The 15,866-nt window shown below is 52.7% G+C and overlaps 1 protein-coding gene across 1 annotated transcript in view; it reads right to left on the bottom strand.

Annotated features, from left to right (window-relative positions):
• Positions 1-15,866, bottom strand: part of Tspan9 (tetraspanin 9) — a 76,066-nt gene that overhangs the window by 12,465 nt on the left and 47,735 nt on the right. The gene's annotated exons all lie outside the window — the stretch shown is intronic.

The raw sequence follows: 15,866 nt of genomic DNA, 5'->3' as shown, positions 1-15,866 counted from the left end.
CCTGGGTGGTCATTTAAAACCAAATGGCATCATTCCTTGGTCATTCTTTTTCTCTCAAAGCCTCCAATTTCTTCACAGTTCCTCTATGCAGCTCCCAATATCACCAGCTTGTAGGTGACAGAGATCACACCATATTCCTGAGCCTAATTTTCCTCCAAATAAATATAACGCAAAACATTTGCATATCTACAACCCAGTTACATTTTGATCATTCTAAAACGTTATTTTCTATATAAGATGGTTCTGAGAGACAGTGTTTAAGCCTAGACAAACATAAGGGGTATTGTGCTTGGAGGTGCAAGTCTAAGGTTAATAAAACTCTTCAATTACAATTTGAGTAAGTGAACTTTGTCACCCCTTCCCCATTTCCCCTAAAACCCTTCTCAGATGGAAGCCAGTCCTGTTAAGACACTTCCATCTCTTGTAACCTAAAGCCACAGAATACATGGAGATGAGAGGCCTCGTGTGAGGAAGGCCCTCTACTGCTCTGGGCCCCGTACTGCTCTGTCCCACCCCCAGGGCATTAAGGGCTCCAGGTAAGGTATGTGCCCAAATGCCAGCAGCCCTGGCCTCCTGCTGGCTACACCCATGGCCTAGTGGCCTCTCCTCACTGGCAAGGGCATGGCTGGCTCACTGCAGCAGGACCCATCTGCCTGGGCTTCCTGGCCTGGCCTGGGCCAGGGGACCCACCTTGTTTAGGACCTCACTCCAACCACAGTATCTGTGGGACTCTAAGGTGGAGCAGGCCCAGAGACAGGGAGGTCAGAGAGATGTCAGTCCCAATGCTGCAAGGGGGCAAGAGCTCCTGCTGCGTGTCCTATGCTGTGTTGTGCTGATGGCCCCTCTACAGCTCCTTCCTCTGTCCAGAAGGGGAGAAAGCTCTGCAGACCTCACACGCGCCCTGCTGCCAGACAACCCGAGCTCCACGTACCCACTCTCAGACCTGGGTCAGCTTTCTCAGGAGCCAGCATCTCTCCTTCTCAAACTGACCCCAAGCTACTTCCCGGAATAGAAGTGGAGGCAAGTTCAGAACCCCTAAGGGGCCCTGCGCAGGGCTGTGTCTGCCCAAGGAGCAAACCTGAAGAACAGCCCAGAGAGACCACAGCACGACTGCGGCCAATAAGCCACAGAGCAGTGATGATGCAGAGAGCCTGCCAGCCTCATAAAGGGACAACGATCCCTTACTGGCCCCTAAAGATCGATTCCCTTCCAGGGCAGCCATGCACTGGGTGGCACCAAACTTTCTCCAGAGGCTGACACATTCCAGGCCTGGCAGTGGGCCAGGGAGCCAGTACCACACTGCTGATGCATAATATACAAAAGAAATGGGTCTCAGGGTCCAAAGAACATACAAAGCACACTGGGGGCTCCAGGCTCCCAGACTCCCCCTGGCCAGTCTGTGCTCACTGTTCTTTGCGAAAGGACAGAACCCCAGACTGCAAGACCCAGCTCCAGGCCGTGGCCAGACCAAGAAGCGAGAGGACACAGCTCCTTCCCGTCCCATTGGGTGGGCACTGCCAGGGCAGGCACGGAGACTAGCACCCCAGGAGAGGCTGATAACAACTGGCACAGCCCTACAGAGGGCTCTGCTCTCTGAGCTTGTCTGAGGATGGCCCTCTGCTGAGACAGTGGGGACATGAGGGTCCCTGGACATACCTTGTCCCACACTAAGGAAAAAACATGGGGCTCAGGCCACCCAAACAGAGTAACAGTCCTGGCCCTGGCACTGGCACTGGCACTGGGTGGGTGCTCTCTACCTTGGGGCAGGACTAGGGTGACAGACCCAGCTTTCATCACTGTGCCCCACAGCCCTGTCGCCTGAGCTACTGCGCGGAGGGAGGACATGAGCAGACAGCCTGGGACTTCAGTATGAGGTACCAGCTCAACACCCAAGGTCGTCATGAGGTCGAGAGAGAGGCTGAGGATTCAGAAGAGCTTGTCAGAGGGCTCTGGAGAATGGATTTTCCAATCATCAGCAGACCTTCCCTCTCTGCATTTGTTTTATTTCATGCATCTGGGGAGCAAGGCATTCATTTCTGACAACACCAAAGCACAGAGAACTACTACAGTCAAGCTGCAGGGGAACGCAAGATGGGCTAAAAAACCAGCCTTCAAGGACTACCATGGAGCTGGGAGCCGGCAGGCGGAAAGGCCGGACCACCAGTAGCTCAGAGTGCAGGACTAGAGCCAGGGCACTGAGGTGCTATGCATCCCAGAAGGCCATCTGACCCTTCTGAGCTGTTGCTCTGCTGAAAGATCAAGCGGGGGACACTGCAAGGGTGAGCAGGGTAACCCCTGCTACTACTGTGTTCCCTGGAACATAAATATCAGGTTCTGTGCGGCTGCTCAAACTTCTTGGAAAATGAAGAGCAAGGAACATGACAGGATAAGGATGCCCTGAATCCACATCTCAGTTTTCTGGCAAAGAGCTCAGTAACCTGAGACACTGCAATTCAGCCTCCAGGACAGAGGCAGGGATGGAGACCATGCTCCTGTTTTGGGGAAGGAGGTCCCCCGAGCATAAAGAAGAGTCACAGGATAAAAGTGCTTTGTTACCGACTGCCTTCATTCTGCTCTGCTGTCTGCATCCACAGATCACAGAGGGGAGGCCCTTTTAATAATAAAATGAGATGACTCTTCAACAGCTCAAGTTCAGCAAATTATGCTCCATAATTACATAGGAAGATGCTGGGAAAGATTGTGGCTGACAACCAGGCCCCTCTCTGGCTCCAAGATGGCCACCCACACACACCTTTGCTAGATGTGGCCTTTGCCTTTGATGTGGCTGATGCCTAGTTTGTCTTCTCCCTAGGGATCCCATTCCCATAGCCTAATTACTGATACTGCCCACAGGGAGCCATGTCCACTCACACCGGGACTCTGGCAGATCTGTCATCCTTTGTGGAAGATATAAGCTGGTTAAGTTCAGGTGTCTCTGCCAAAGATGCTCTCAACACTAACCTAAGTGACAACCTGAGATTCCACCCCACTGCGCCAAGCTGTGCTGCCTCTTGGTGCTCCAGGCAGGAGGGGAGACTGGGGTCTACCTTCTGATATACAACACTCACCCTGCATCATGGGTACTCTGCTGAAAACCGCCTGTCTGCAGTGTCACCAGACATACTTGTCCAAGGTCACAGACGCATGTGCAGCCATGCTTTGCTGGATACACCCTTGGTCTGATGTTCCATCTCCCTGCTCTGCTGCAGCGGGTGACACTCAAGCACTCGTGAGGTCTGACCATGCGCCCAGCTCCATCTGACTGCTTTGCCTCTGTTGTTCCCTTTAATCCTTCCAACCTGGGGGGGTGGTGCTTTTGTCTTCCCTATCGTATACATGACACCGCAAAAGCATGGAAAAATTAAGCAGCAAAGGAGCCTAAGAAATCTGACTCCAAAGTCATGTTCTTAACATCACACTGTTCTGCTGAGGCCTCAAACCACCAGCCACACTTCTTATCAATACAGCAGCAAAGGTCCTACTGGACACAGGGAGGCCAGCTACAGTGCACTCTGCACAAGTAGGCTCTGTGGCAGGGCAGCCTCCCAGGACTCGTTCAGGCCAGCACAGCAGTCTTGTGTAGGGCCATAAGGACTAGTAGCGAGTACAAACAAGCAGTGCTGCTGACCACAGTGGAAGTGATGCAGAGGTAAGGAGGATGACAGTGGTGACGATGAAGCCAGGACCAACTGAGCTATGGTATACCTCTCAGGTACACTCCCCAGGAACCATCTGAGGTGGTCACTTCCCCCACTGCAGAAATGGGGACATTAAGGATGGAGAGGTTGAGTGTGTTGTTGAAATTCAGATATGGAGTTGGCAGAGCTGGAATTTTAATCCAGTTTGCTATGACTCCCAATTTTGTGATCTTCGTGTTTCCTACAGACCTCAGAAAACCCCCAAACTTCATTTTAGTGAACTTTTTCAACACCTTCTGCCTCAGTTTGAGTCGGAGGAGGTGAGAATGAATTGCCAAGGAGTTGGGGGGGTCAGTGGCCAGAAACATCCCAGGATAGGGGAAGCCAGCAGGGCTACAAGTGACCTGGGACCAGCAGGAGAGGACAAGTGTGGACAGGGTACACATGCATGCACGGGTCGCAGGCTGTGGTGATCCAGCCCAGAGAGTCCCCTACTTTACCGACTGTGTACCAGAGCTGTGAAAATGGTACACTATACCTCTACAATGGGAAGCAGGGGCAAAACAAGTTAGCGTGGAACCCCCGCCCCTATCTCCAGAAACAGAAGAACATGCACAAATCATAGTCCTCCACCATTTATTTTCCAGAGCCTTCCATGCATGCTATACTGGCAAAGGGTCGCAGCAATCTTCCAGGGAGCTGTCATCCTATTTTGTAGATGAGGACTACAGCTTATTGGAATCTGGTAGTTATGCGGTAAGCAGGGACATGAACAATATACTCAAAGACAGAGTTTTGAGGAAGACACAGAAGCAACTCAAAACTATCCAGTTTGGGGAAGGCACATGCTGGCTTCTGCAGCACAGGATGAGCTGGGGTTCCACTCCAGGACACTCAAGCCAGGTGGACCTACAAGACCAGGTTGGGAAGCAGCCAGAGTACAGAGAAGAACATCAGCCAGAGATGGTCAGGGAAGGCTGTGGGAGACTCAGGTAGACCAGGTTCAAGTTCCCACTTTCCTCATTTACTAGCTGGGGAATTTGCAAGTGCTTGTTTTTTAAATTGGGATTAACAGTGCCTACCACATACAGTTATAGTCAGAATTAAATGAGATCCGTGAAAATAAACTTCCTAGCATGGTGCCTTGTACATAGCTATAAAGGGGAGCCACTGTTAGTATTTATGGTCTGCCCACCTCCCTCACCCAGGTAATAGAGACCAGGCAGAACAGCTGTACACCCGGAGCCAGCATTGGAACAAGGTGGAGAAGCCCTGCTGGGCTGGACCCCGGGCTGCCCCAGCCCTAGTGCCAGGTGGCCAGGTGGCCAGTGCACCGGCTTCCGCAGCCCTCATCACCTCACTCCCAGCCTCCCAGTCCCCAGCCACCCATCTCTGGGAGGCAGCTCGCTTTCCTGATTTGCAGCATGCTTTCTTTTGGCAGGGAGCTGCTGCCATCTGTGCTCTGGACCGTAAAACAAGTTTTCATCAATAAATTAAGATAAGCGGAAAGCCAGCTTGAGAGGAGGCGGGCTGAGGCCGGTAGACGGGAGGGTACAAAGTTGCTCTGTGACCCAGAAGGGGCCAGAGCAAATCCACAGCCAGCCTGGGTCTCTCACCCCCTCTCACTGGGTCACAGGTGCCCCACGCCACAAGGACTTCTCAGAGAGGTGGCGATTCAGGAAGGCTCCATGCCTCCCCCTGGCCTGCTTGTGTCCACCAGCAGGTGAGCCAAGTTTATGGCAACAGGTAAAGGCAGGCCCTGCTCAAGGATCTGAGCCACCGTGGTGCTCAGTTTCTATTAGATGACCTAAATCACTCCAACACTTGCCTGCCCAATTACTGACACTGTGTAGCCACCTCCAAAAATAAAAACCTTGTTCTTGCAGAGTCTACCCCTCCTCGGGGTGAACTTCAGTCCCCAAGTGCACCTGCCACACCTCTGCCTCCAGAGCTTGCTCAGCCTTTCTCCTGACTGGAACACTTTCCTCTTCCCTACAGCACTCTCTCCATCCCCTCCAGGACCTTTAAAGTCCAGCCAAAGCTGCAGCTTCCTGACAGGACTGCCCATGCCCTCACCTACTCTGCAGGGGTCCCACTGCCTGCACCACTCATCACACCAGACCACGCTCCCACCTGCCAGTGTTGGCCTTTGCTGGGTGCATGCTCTGCCTACAGATGGCTGCACAGGTAGGAGTCCCCTTCAGACCTCTCCATGCACCCCACTAGCGTGGAGCACAATGCCTGGACATAGGGCCTCCCTCATTTGGAAAGAGCCAAATATCAACTCCAGGAGCACAAGCAAAGGAGGGAAGGGGGCCTCACAGGGGTACTTCCTCCCTGATGCATGGGTTCAAAGCCTCCTCTAGTCCCTGAGGCCCTGAGCAGGCCACAGCATATGGCAGGAGAAAGGCCATCTGTCTGTCCACCACTACACACAGGGAGGTGCGCACCTCACATATGCTTGCGGGTTAATAGACAGGTGAGCCTTCAGGTAAAGCACCATGAGGAAGCCGGAAGGCACACAGATCAGATGCTGCTCACTGTCTACAAGGCCTGGAGCAAGTCTGATTCCTCTCTGTCTCCGTTTTCCCATTTGTAAAACAAAGGGTGAACCACACAAGGCCCAGGCCTGGAATCCCAGCTGCTCCACAGGCTGAGGCAAGTTTGAGGCCAGTCTGGGCAACTTAGTGAGACCCCGTCGCAAAATTAAAAAAAAATTGAAGGGGAGGGTTGCTAGAAATGTAGCTCAATGCAAGGTCCTGGATTTAATCTCCAGTACTCCGCCCACCCCCAATGAACAAACCCACAAGGGGTGAAATGAATAACATTCAAAGTCCTTCCAGCCCTAAGAGCCTATGACTAAACATCCACTGATCAGCACTCTAACCCGAGAAGACAAGTAAAACAGCTGCTTTCATCCCATCTTACAGGCAAGCAAACTGAGACCACCAACCGCCCAAAGCTACGTGACCTGTCCATGGACTAGGAGGCTGGAACCAGGACCCCTACTGCCAATAGAGTAGCCTCACTGCATTCAGGGAAGGCAGTAGGAAGGAAAAGGTGCATATCAAATGCCAGGTGTGCCAGGCTGACCTATGTGGTGTCATTTACCATTAGCCCCTTTGAGATGACATCATAGCCCAACCCCCTGGCTAAGGAAACAAAGGTCAGACATACAACGTACTTAGGATCCCAGTCAGTTTACTACCCTGGCCCAGACAGTGAACCCTGAAATGCACACAAACTCAGTGAGGGGTGATGGTAAGGTTTCAGGCCACAGTGACATTAAATCAAGAGTGTTAATCACACCTCAACCTGGATATAAGTCAGGATCAATGACTTCTGAGTCCCCGTACTTCCCATACCAGAAGGGGCAGAGTCAGGTGAGAATCAGGAGAGGCTCAGAGGGCATCAGCAGACCCCAGCAGCCCCATCTCCCCCACAGCGGGGAACCTCGCTCCCACCACCAAGGCCTGCAGAGGGAAAATGATGCCACTTCCAAAAAGGTAAAAGAGGGCGAGGACAACCTATACAAGTTAAAGCATGAGCTGGCGGGAGGAAATGAGGAAAGTTCAATGAACTGAACAGAAACATATTGACAATAGCAAAAAGAAACAATTACTATGCATTTTCATATGAGATCCAAGGAATAAATTTGGTTTTGCTTTTGCTTATTCAACAGAAATAGGAGAAAAAAAAGAGCAGTAGCCTGGGAGAGAGGAGGAGGACACAGCAGAATGCAGACGCTTGCACTTTGTGGCTCCACATCTCCCTTAAGCTCTCAAAAGAGTGTTTTTTGACATATGGGCTGGCACAGGAGTCAGAAGGAATAACACTGTGAGTAGAAGGATTCAGGGCGCTGCCTCCAAGGTACCCACAAAACAGACAACCTCAAACTAACAGAGGTGCCATCCCGTCTACTTGGCAGCTTTGTGTCTCTGGGAGTAGAAATTACTTTTTTAAAAAGAGAGAAGAAAACAGGTTTTACTCAGAGATGCAATCTTCAAGATTCCTGGCACCCACTGCTCAGGGGAGCTCATGTCTGACTTTTAAAAAACTCTAATCTCCTTTGCCAAATCTCCAAGGTAATCCTGCAGAGTCTACTCCTTCGGCAGAAGGCATATCAACAAACACAGAAAGCAACCACTATCCAGCAGGCCAAAGAGAGGCAGAGACCACTTCTATGGAGGGGTATAAGTCCACATCAGGAATTTCGACAACCACACAAAGCCCTGCGCTGTCAGCCTGTGAGCAGGACATCAGGAGCTAGAAACCCAGACGTGACTCGGTCTTGTCTACCAGCACCAGGTGCACAGACCCAAGCTAACCTCGGGCCTGCCTTTCCCAGCGCATCAGGAGAAGGTGGTCACACATTCCCAAACAGGCACCAAAACTGCCACAAATCAAAATGTCCAAAATCCAGAAGTCCTGCTTGCACCAAAAGTATTTCCTACCTGTGTGTGAGACCTACTCTGAACAGTGCCTTCTGCATAGCATCTGTCTTCCTCTCCTGGGAAAATGTGTTTCCCCCACAGTGACCTCTATCTCAGGGCTGGGTCTCTTTATCCTTCCACCCAATAACTGAACCTTGGGCCTGGGCCATTAGGGAAAGCACAGCTCTGGACTCAGGGTTCAAGAAGATGCACTTTCAGAGCATCTTTCTCTAGTGAGGAGCATGAGGAAAAGGAAGGAACTAATGGATCTGCTCCATCTCTGGGCTCCTCTGCATGAGCCACCTGTCTCAAGTCTCCTGACTTGGCACAGCTGGTAGTCAGGAAGAAGGCATCTGGGATGGAAGAAGGTTATGAGAATGGGACAGACAATGGGCTACCTCGGGGAGCCCACGATGCTAGCAGGAAGGAAAACAGGAGGCGGCACCAGAGGGGCTGGCTTTTAACAGGAGAGCTTGTTGGGCATAATTTATCTCTACAATGCCTCAGCAGATTTCAGCTAGTTGAGTTTATAGAGGAGCAAGCAGTCATTGTTGCTCTTGGATGCCCTGGTTCTGTGACGGGGGAGTGTGAGGCACAGAGCAATGCAGCCATAAAGCTGCAGACAGCCCGATGGGGGCTGCAACCCTCCACAGGGACCAGGCTTCAGTCTTGGAAAGAAAAGGTTCCAAGAAATCCATGAGCAAGGCTATAAATTTGCACGAAGTGGAGCAGGATCCTGCACACAAGAGAGGAAGTGGGCACAGGGAGACTAGGAGAGAAAACTAGGTCAAGACACCAGGGCACGAAGGAAAAGGAGCTGAGCACTGCCCACTGCTGCCCCTCGGCCCTGGGGGAGGGTCAGAAGCCTACCCCACCCTCTGCAGATCAAGTAGGTGATCAAGCTACCTGCTGACTGGACTGGGATGAGGGGGCACAAAAGCCCAAGGACGACAGAGCTGGAGCCTTCTGCTTTTCCTCACCGCACTAGAAATCAACACTACAGTCACCAAATGCTTGAGGAGAGGGGTCTCCTGACTTCCCAAACTGTGTGGGGCTTGACAGGGTAAGGAAAAGGAGCACCCAACCTTCAGTGTTGCCTGCCTGGGGCCTCCTGTCCACTCGCCCCGTATTCACAAAGCCAGGTCCTCCCCAGGGAGAAGCAGCTGCTTTCTTCGTAACCCCAGGCCTGTCCAGGACAGCTCTCTCCGTGTAACAGCCTTATGAGAAACGGCCACAGTGGAGTCCACCATGTACGCCCTCAATGGTCCCTCTCAAAGTACACCATGTTTTAGGCCAGGCAGCATGGTCATGACTTTGGGGGTTTTCCTGAAAGAGCCTGGCCTCCAAAGTCAAGATCAGGGGCACCACAGGGGAGCTTATCTGACCTCCTGAAGGGCTTAGCATCCGGCTCAAGAAATGCCAATTAGCCAGGCAGGCCAAATTTAACCTCGGCCATCCCCCTAACCCCAGCCAGGGCACTCCCAAAATCGACAATTACGTTAGAAGCAGTGCTCACTGCAGCCGTCATAGGCTATTTATAAGCTGCCATGGCGGGCGGGGGCGGGGGGCACTAGCCAACTCCCATCATAGCTCGGTGCCCTGCCAAGTAGCAGGCTGGTGGCCTTGGCCTCAGGGACTCCACCATACAGGCTGCTCAGGAGCCGGAAGTGCCTTTCCTGGGTGCCAGGGGGCTCTGCATTGTCACCACGGATACACAGAGGCCACATTCAACACAGCCTCTCCTCTTCCAGGAGGCTCTTAGAGAGACTCAGGCCTGCTACCAGATGCAATGTGGTTCCTGCAGCTTTTGCACCAACTCAGTGCTGAGTACCCCCATCCTAGTTCAGCTGCCACTCCCCGTCGGCTCCTCCTTTCTCACCTCTCTGTTCCTGACAACCCAACACACCTGAAGAAGTGCAGAAAAACAGTTATGTACACGGGTACCGGTCCAGTTGTGGGTACAGGTGGTACTGCAGAGGAGGAAGGTGACCAGCTAGCACCCATGCCTACAAGGGCTCAGAGGGCAGGAGATAAACTGCTCCTCAACTCAAGGAAGCTGAGAGGCATCTGCCCTTATGACTGGTACCTCTCATGCCAGAGACACAAAGGGCAGCTTGGTTCATTCCCACACAATTTATCGGTTACTCATACTGCGCCTTACTCTCCCCGTGAAGCCAACAAGACTTCTAAGAATTCTAAACAGCACCCACCCTCCAGTGTGGACTTATTGGCCTGTATGAAGACCTCATCTAAAGCTTATTTGTCCACAGATTCTCATCTTATGCTCAGGGTTGCCTAAAGAAAAGGGCCTTTTGGTTTCTGGGTTACCATGCTAGACACCCCAAGAGGTCTGTTCTGAAAACTTGTCACCCTTCTGCCACCAACCAGAAACAGAGACAGACAGCACACTGGTGGTTCCAGGAAACTAACACCAGCCGGGTGCAGTCCTCCCTGCAGTAGCTCATAAGGACCGCATTTGGGGTGACACAGGAACAGTATCAGAGATACGGGGGCAAAGGGCTAAGGGAGGAGAAAGTGCTAGAGAAAAGTCTAATAAACAGAGCTAGGTTGGGCACGGGCTGTCTCCTTTTCCAGTCACCTGAGTGGTTGCTCCCAGTGCACTACATAGCTATGGGCTCCACGAGTCAGCTGCTGGGAGACTCAAACCCAGGTCAGCATGGGGGCCGTGTCTCCCCAGGATACTGCTGCGCATCAACATGCCACAGTCAGATGGGCCCATGCACAGTGTACTCGGGCTCGCCTAACCGCCTCTATAAAAAGCCCGTGCTGGTGGGCCACAGCCAGGCCAGAAGCCCCAAGGCTGACCGCCCCAGCCACATGCCGTGCTCCTCACTGCCTCTCCTGACTACAGACTGCTATTTTGGGCTCTGGGGGGACAGAGGGGAGCTGGTGGCCATAACAGGAAGCCCACAGGGTGAGCAGGCAGGCGTCAGAGCAGTTCTCCTGGTGACAGAGCAGCTGCCACCTTTGGTCCAGTCTCTCCCTCGTCCCCTGGAAACCAATAAATACAGTCTGCTCAACAGTCAACACACTGTGCACAAGCACGCATCCTGTGTGCGGCTGCACATGCAAAGAGAACCGCCAGGAGAAAATACGGGGCCCACACATGTCGTCACTAGTGGTCACTGTGGGCACGGACAGGACAGGGAGAAGGCAGCTCCTCAGCAGCTCAGCTCATCTGCCACTCGTTCTCCACAGGGTTAAAGGGGTTTACCTGCAGCGTCCCCACCAATGCCATCACAAAGCTAAACAATGTAACAGAAGCACTTAAAAATGGCGCCCGCTGTCTACTAAATGGGCCACAGATGCTGGACATTGTCAGCAGCAGTAGCAGCACGGACAAAAGAAAGCCCAGGTGCTGCTCATTTTAGTTGTTTTTTGTAAAGAGGTGTGTTGGGCATGCCACCTGGACTTTGGGCACCAGGCTGCTGTAGCAGTTATCAGCCTGACCCAGTGAGGAGGCACTGTGGGCACTGTGCTCAGTTCTCTGCTGACCTGCGGGGCTTCTCCCTTGCTTCCCTGCACCTCTGCAGTGAGAAGACCCCTCTGATTTAGGATGCACAGAAAGGAGGGTGATGGCCAGGAAGAGGGCATCTGAACACCGAAAAGGGATGGAAAAGAAGCTGGTGATTAAAGACCTCCACAGGCAGCCCATACCCAACCCAAAAGAAGCAGAGTGGCCCAGCCAAGCCCCCCTCCCACATTTATGAAACAAGACCTGTGCTCAAGGCACCAGGCTGGGGCTGTTGTACATTATTCCACTGAGCCTCACACCTGTCCTAAGAGGTGGGCACTGTTACCCACAGGGGTAACAGACCAATAAAGGCCAGCATTCATTCCCAGCTCTGGCCTCACCATCCCGATCCCTCCATTTTCCTGCTGGGCATCAGCACCCACAGAGCTGTCTCCACACGGCTGGGTCTGAGATGGGATGCCCAGCCAGGAGGCACTCCACTGGGCCAGGCCACCGCAGGCAGAAACCCTCCTTGGAACATGCTGCCCTTGAACACTGACATCCTGCACCACTCCCACCCACTCATGAACACTCTGCTGTCACTAGCATCTCATTAGGGTCTTGGGGGCAGTGACTAGAGATCCCGATCCCCTATTGTTCTGAGGAATTTCAATGAAGAGCTGAGTTCCCAGGTAAGCTCACATTGGGCTCATCAAGGGCCTGTGCTCTGTGAGCTTGGGTACTGTTGCAGTACAAGCTACAAAGGCTGTGACAGGCACCTGTCTTCCCTGTAGGCTCACCACCCCCTCAGCACAGGCAGCATCACCATCCCTATTTACCTGGATTAAAGAACTTATTCAAGTGGCCAGGTATGGTGGTGCACGCCTATAATCCCAGCACTTGAGAGGCAGGAGGATCACTGAGTTCGTGGCCAGCCTGGGCTACATAAGTGAGTTCAAGGCCATTCTGCACTACATAGTGAGACCCTGTCTCAACCCTCCCGCTGCCCCAGGTCTCTCAAGAAAACAGGAAAAAGAAAAAAAAAGAAAGAAAGAAACAAGAACTCGTCAAGTGAGAAGCTTGGTGGGCCAAGGCTGGAGTCTAAGCTTTAATCACCAGGTCACACTGCATCCTTCATGAGCCACCTACTTTGTCCTCTGAGCTCACAGGCTCCACATCCAAAAGAAGCAAGGCAAGGCCTAACAGAGTGAATGACCTTCCACGCCTGTTTTCTTGTCATCTTTTTATTTGGCTTCCTTAGGAACTGGGGTCTGCTTAGAGTAGGCTCTGTGGCAGGCAAACTACCCTCTGAGGTCAGAGAGCACCTTGGAGAGGCTGCCAGGCAAGTCTGAGCCTTTGTTTTCTGCACAGCTGAGCACACACAGCAATCACTGGGGGAACAGGACAGAGAGGCGCTCCAAGTGCCAGCTCAGGACACGCTACGTAACTGTTAATCCTGCTTCCAGGTTGCCCTGAGCCCCCGCCCACAGGTGTTCACTGGCAAGCCCACAACACCCCTCAAAGGAAGGGTCCTCGGCTCGGCCCGGGAGGCACTTTACTTTGCTCCTTTTAGTTTAAAATAGGCCACAAGGATGCCTGCCAAGATCCAATCTTGGCAAACAGCACGATTATATTTCTGGCTACGCTGAAGGCCCAACCAGGGAAGGCATCCCAAACCAACAGCTGACTCCTGCTATGATGACAAGACGGTCCTGGGAGTCAGCCCAGCCCCAGCCAGTGCCCTGCTGTGTACAGTAGGAGGGGCTCCGGCCCCGCCCCCAGGCTCTGGGAGCATAGGGATGGCTATATAAGGGCCTGGGGCTTGGGGGAGCCCAGGGGGCTGGGGTTTCGCTCTGGCCTCGGCTCTCATGCAGGCATGTGCACACACCTGCTGGGGTGAGCATTCCTGCATGCCATTCCCCGCCTGGAATGGGCTACCCCTTCTCACAGCCATCACAATACCCTCCCAGCACTGTGCTGGCCTCACCTGCTGCAGAAGCCCAGCCAGAGGCTCTGCCTGTCTCTGGTGGCACCAGCAACCAAGCTCGGGGAAGTGTAGCACCACAAGGAGCTGTTTCATGAATGAAAGGGCTGGCCTGAGAGGTCTGGGGCACATGGCAAGGCAGCTGTGGGCAAGTTTCAAGTGTTGGAAGGATCGACAAAACTTACAGGGGCTGTGTTCATCCCATGTGGTCTTGGAGGCAGAACAAGGACCATGGTAAAGCCTACAAGGTAAACCGCAATCCTGCAGCCTCACGCACCCCATGACCACAGCCACCTGTCGTGTTGGCCAAGGACTGGGAGGAATGCCTGGGCCCTCTGCTGGGCACTGCTCTGGGTAGGGGCTGTCACAGAGCTGTGTGATCCCAGCCACTATCTGCCCGCTGCTTCCAAGTCCTACCACACTCCCAGAGCAGGTCCTTCCCAGGTTGGCACTGCCATCATACTCTGCACCTGAGTATGGTGCTGACTGGCTGTCCAGTCCTCCACAGTGGACAGCTGGTGCTCACAGCCAGCACTGGGAGGCCCCAGGCAGCCAGAGGCCCTGAGAATCCTCATTCCACATCCCTCTGTCCTTAAAACTATAGGTGTCCTTTGCACAGGACCTCCGCCCACACAGGCCCCTATACACTGAAAGGTGAACAGTGGTTTTCTCTGGAGCATGACACTATGAATGACGTCAATTTATGCTAATTTTGTACCTCTCTATTCTTTCCAGTATTCTCAATGACTACATATTAGTTTTGTGATAAAAAATAAACTTTTTTTTAAAGAACCAACTTATTTCTCCCTTCTCTGGCACACCCATCATTTGTGAAGATCAGCCTTTCAGAGCTCTGCAGCCACAGCACCAAGCCTCCCTAACCATCTCCGAACACGTCCTTTCATCTTTCCAGTGTCCACCACCGCTGGGTAACCCCAGACAACAGGAGACCAAGAATCACAGAGCCTGTCCAAACTCTGACCTGAGATGGGGTAGAAATGAGGCAATTCCCAAAGCATGGGGGAAGGGACAGAGAAATATGCAGGAGGCCCAAAGGGGGCCAAGAGAAGATAATAGAGGGCACAGAACCAAGTTCAGGGCCACATGGCCCACTGGCCCCTTTGGTCTGACTTTAGTCCCTCCTGGGGGCTAAGTCTTTTCTTAAGGGCAGACTGATGTGCCTATCACAGCCATTAATGGGCCTGGCAGCCCCCGGTGGGCACAAGAATGGGAGCGCCAAGCTCTACATACCTCCAGTGCTCCATCATAACACCAAGAAAAGACTCTGGTCATGGACATGGCACCTGAGCCAGCCAGCGTGGGGTGGATGACAGCTGAGGCTGCTGAGAAGCTGACCTCAGCATGGGCAGGCTGGACCTGGGTGTGGGTGCAGAGACAGGGCTTCTCATGGCTTCTCTGCAGAGGGGACATTTTCCTGTGTGCACCACAATAGCAGATCTAGGGGAGGGGAGCAATGCCCCACCCTCTAGACACTCCAACTCTAAAGTGAAGACAAGGGAAAAGTAAGACATGATGATGACTTGGAAAATGCCGTGACCTCCATTCTGGAAAAGCAGGATTGCTATGGAATTGGATCAAAGTCTGTGAAGCCACGAAGGCCTATGATAGTGCTGACGTAGATCTGCCTTACAGACCCTGGAACAAAACCTCAGGTATCGCCTGAAGCCAGAAAGAAGCACCTGAGACAAGCAAAGACAAGTGTGCTTTATACAGCAGTCAAAGACAAGGATGCATACCACCTAGGCAGCACAGAATGAAAACAACGCGTGGGACGGAGGAGACGCAGATAAATCCAGATGGGATCACCTTAGTGAGCTGTGGGGGTCTGAAGGGAGGCTGGCATGTACCTGACCTTCACAGATAACCGTGTGCAAGAAGATGTGCCACGTCAGTGCCGTGGAGGGGCTGCAGACCTAGTAAAGGTGGTCCTCACCATACAACCAGACATTTAAATTTCTTTAAAATGAAGTCCTTATTTAAAATGAAGCTCCCCAGGCTGGGGCTATAGCTCAGGGCTAGAGAGTATGCTTGTCTAGCACACATGTGACCCTGGGCTTCTTCCCCAGCATTACACCATCAAAATAAAACCAAATGACATCATTTCAGCTAGCTCTACTCATGTGCAAGGTGACAGGACAAGGAACAGTCACCAGCACTCACCCAAGACACAGTGTGAGAAAAGTATGTAGAGTGTGGAGTCAGACATCCAGAGCTCAAGCCTAGCTCTGTCAGCTGCTTGGAGGCTTCTAGTAAATCAGGTGACTTCTGAGAATGTTTCCACACTCACGAAATGAAGACTGTCACTCTTAGAGGAA

The sequence above is a fragment of the Chinchilla lanigera genome, unplaced genomic scaffold (assembly GCF_000276665.1).
Source record: "Chinchilla lanigera isolate Chin_1 unplaced genomic scaffold, ChiLan1.0 scaffold00028, whole genome shotgun sequence".
Taxonomy (NCBI): Eukaryota; Metazoa; Chordata; class Mammalia; order Rodentia; family Chinchillidae; genus Chinchilla; species Chinchilla lanigera.
This window is presented reverse-complemented; position numbering and strand designations above follow the sequence as displayed.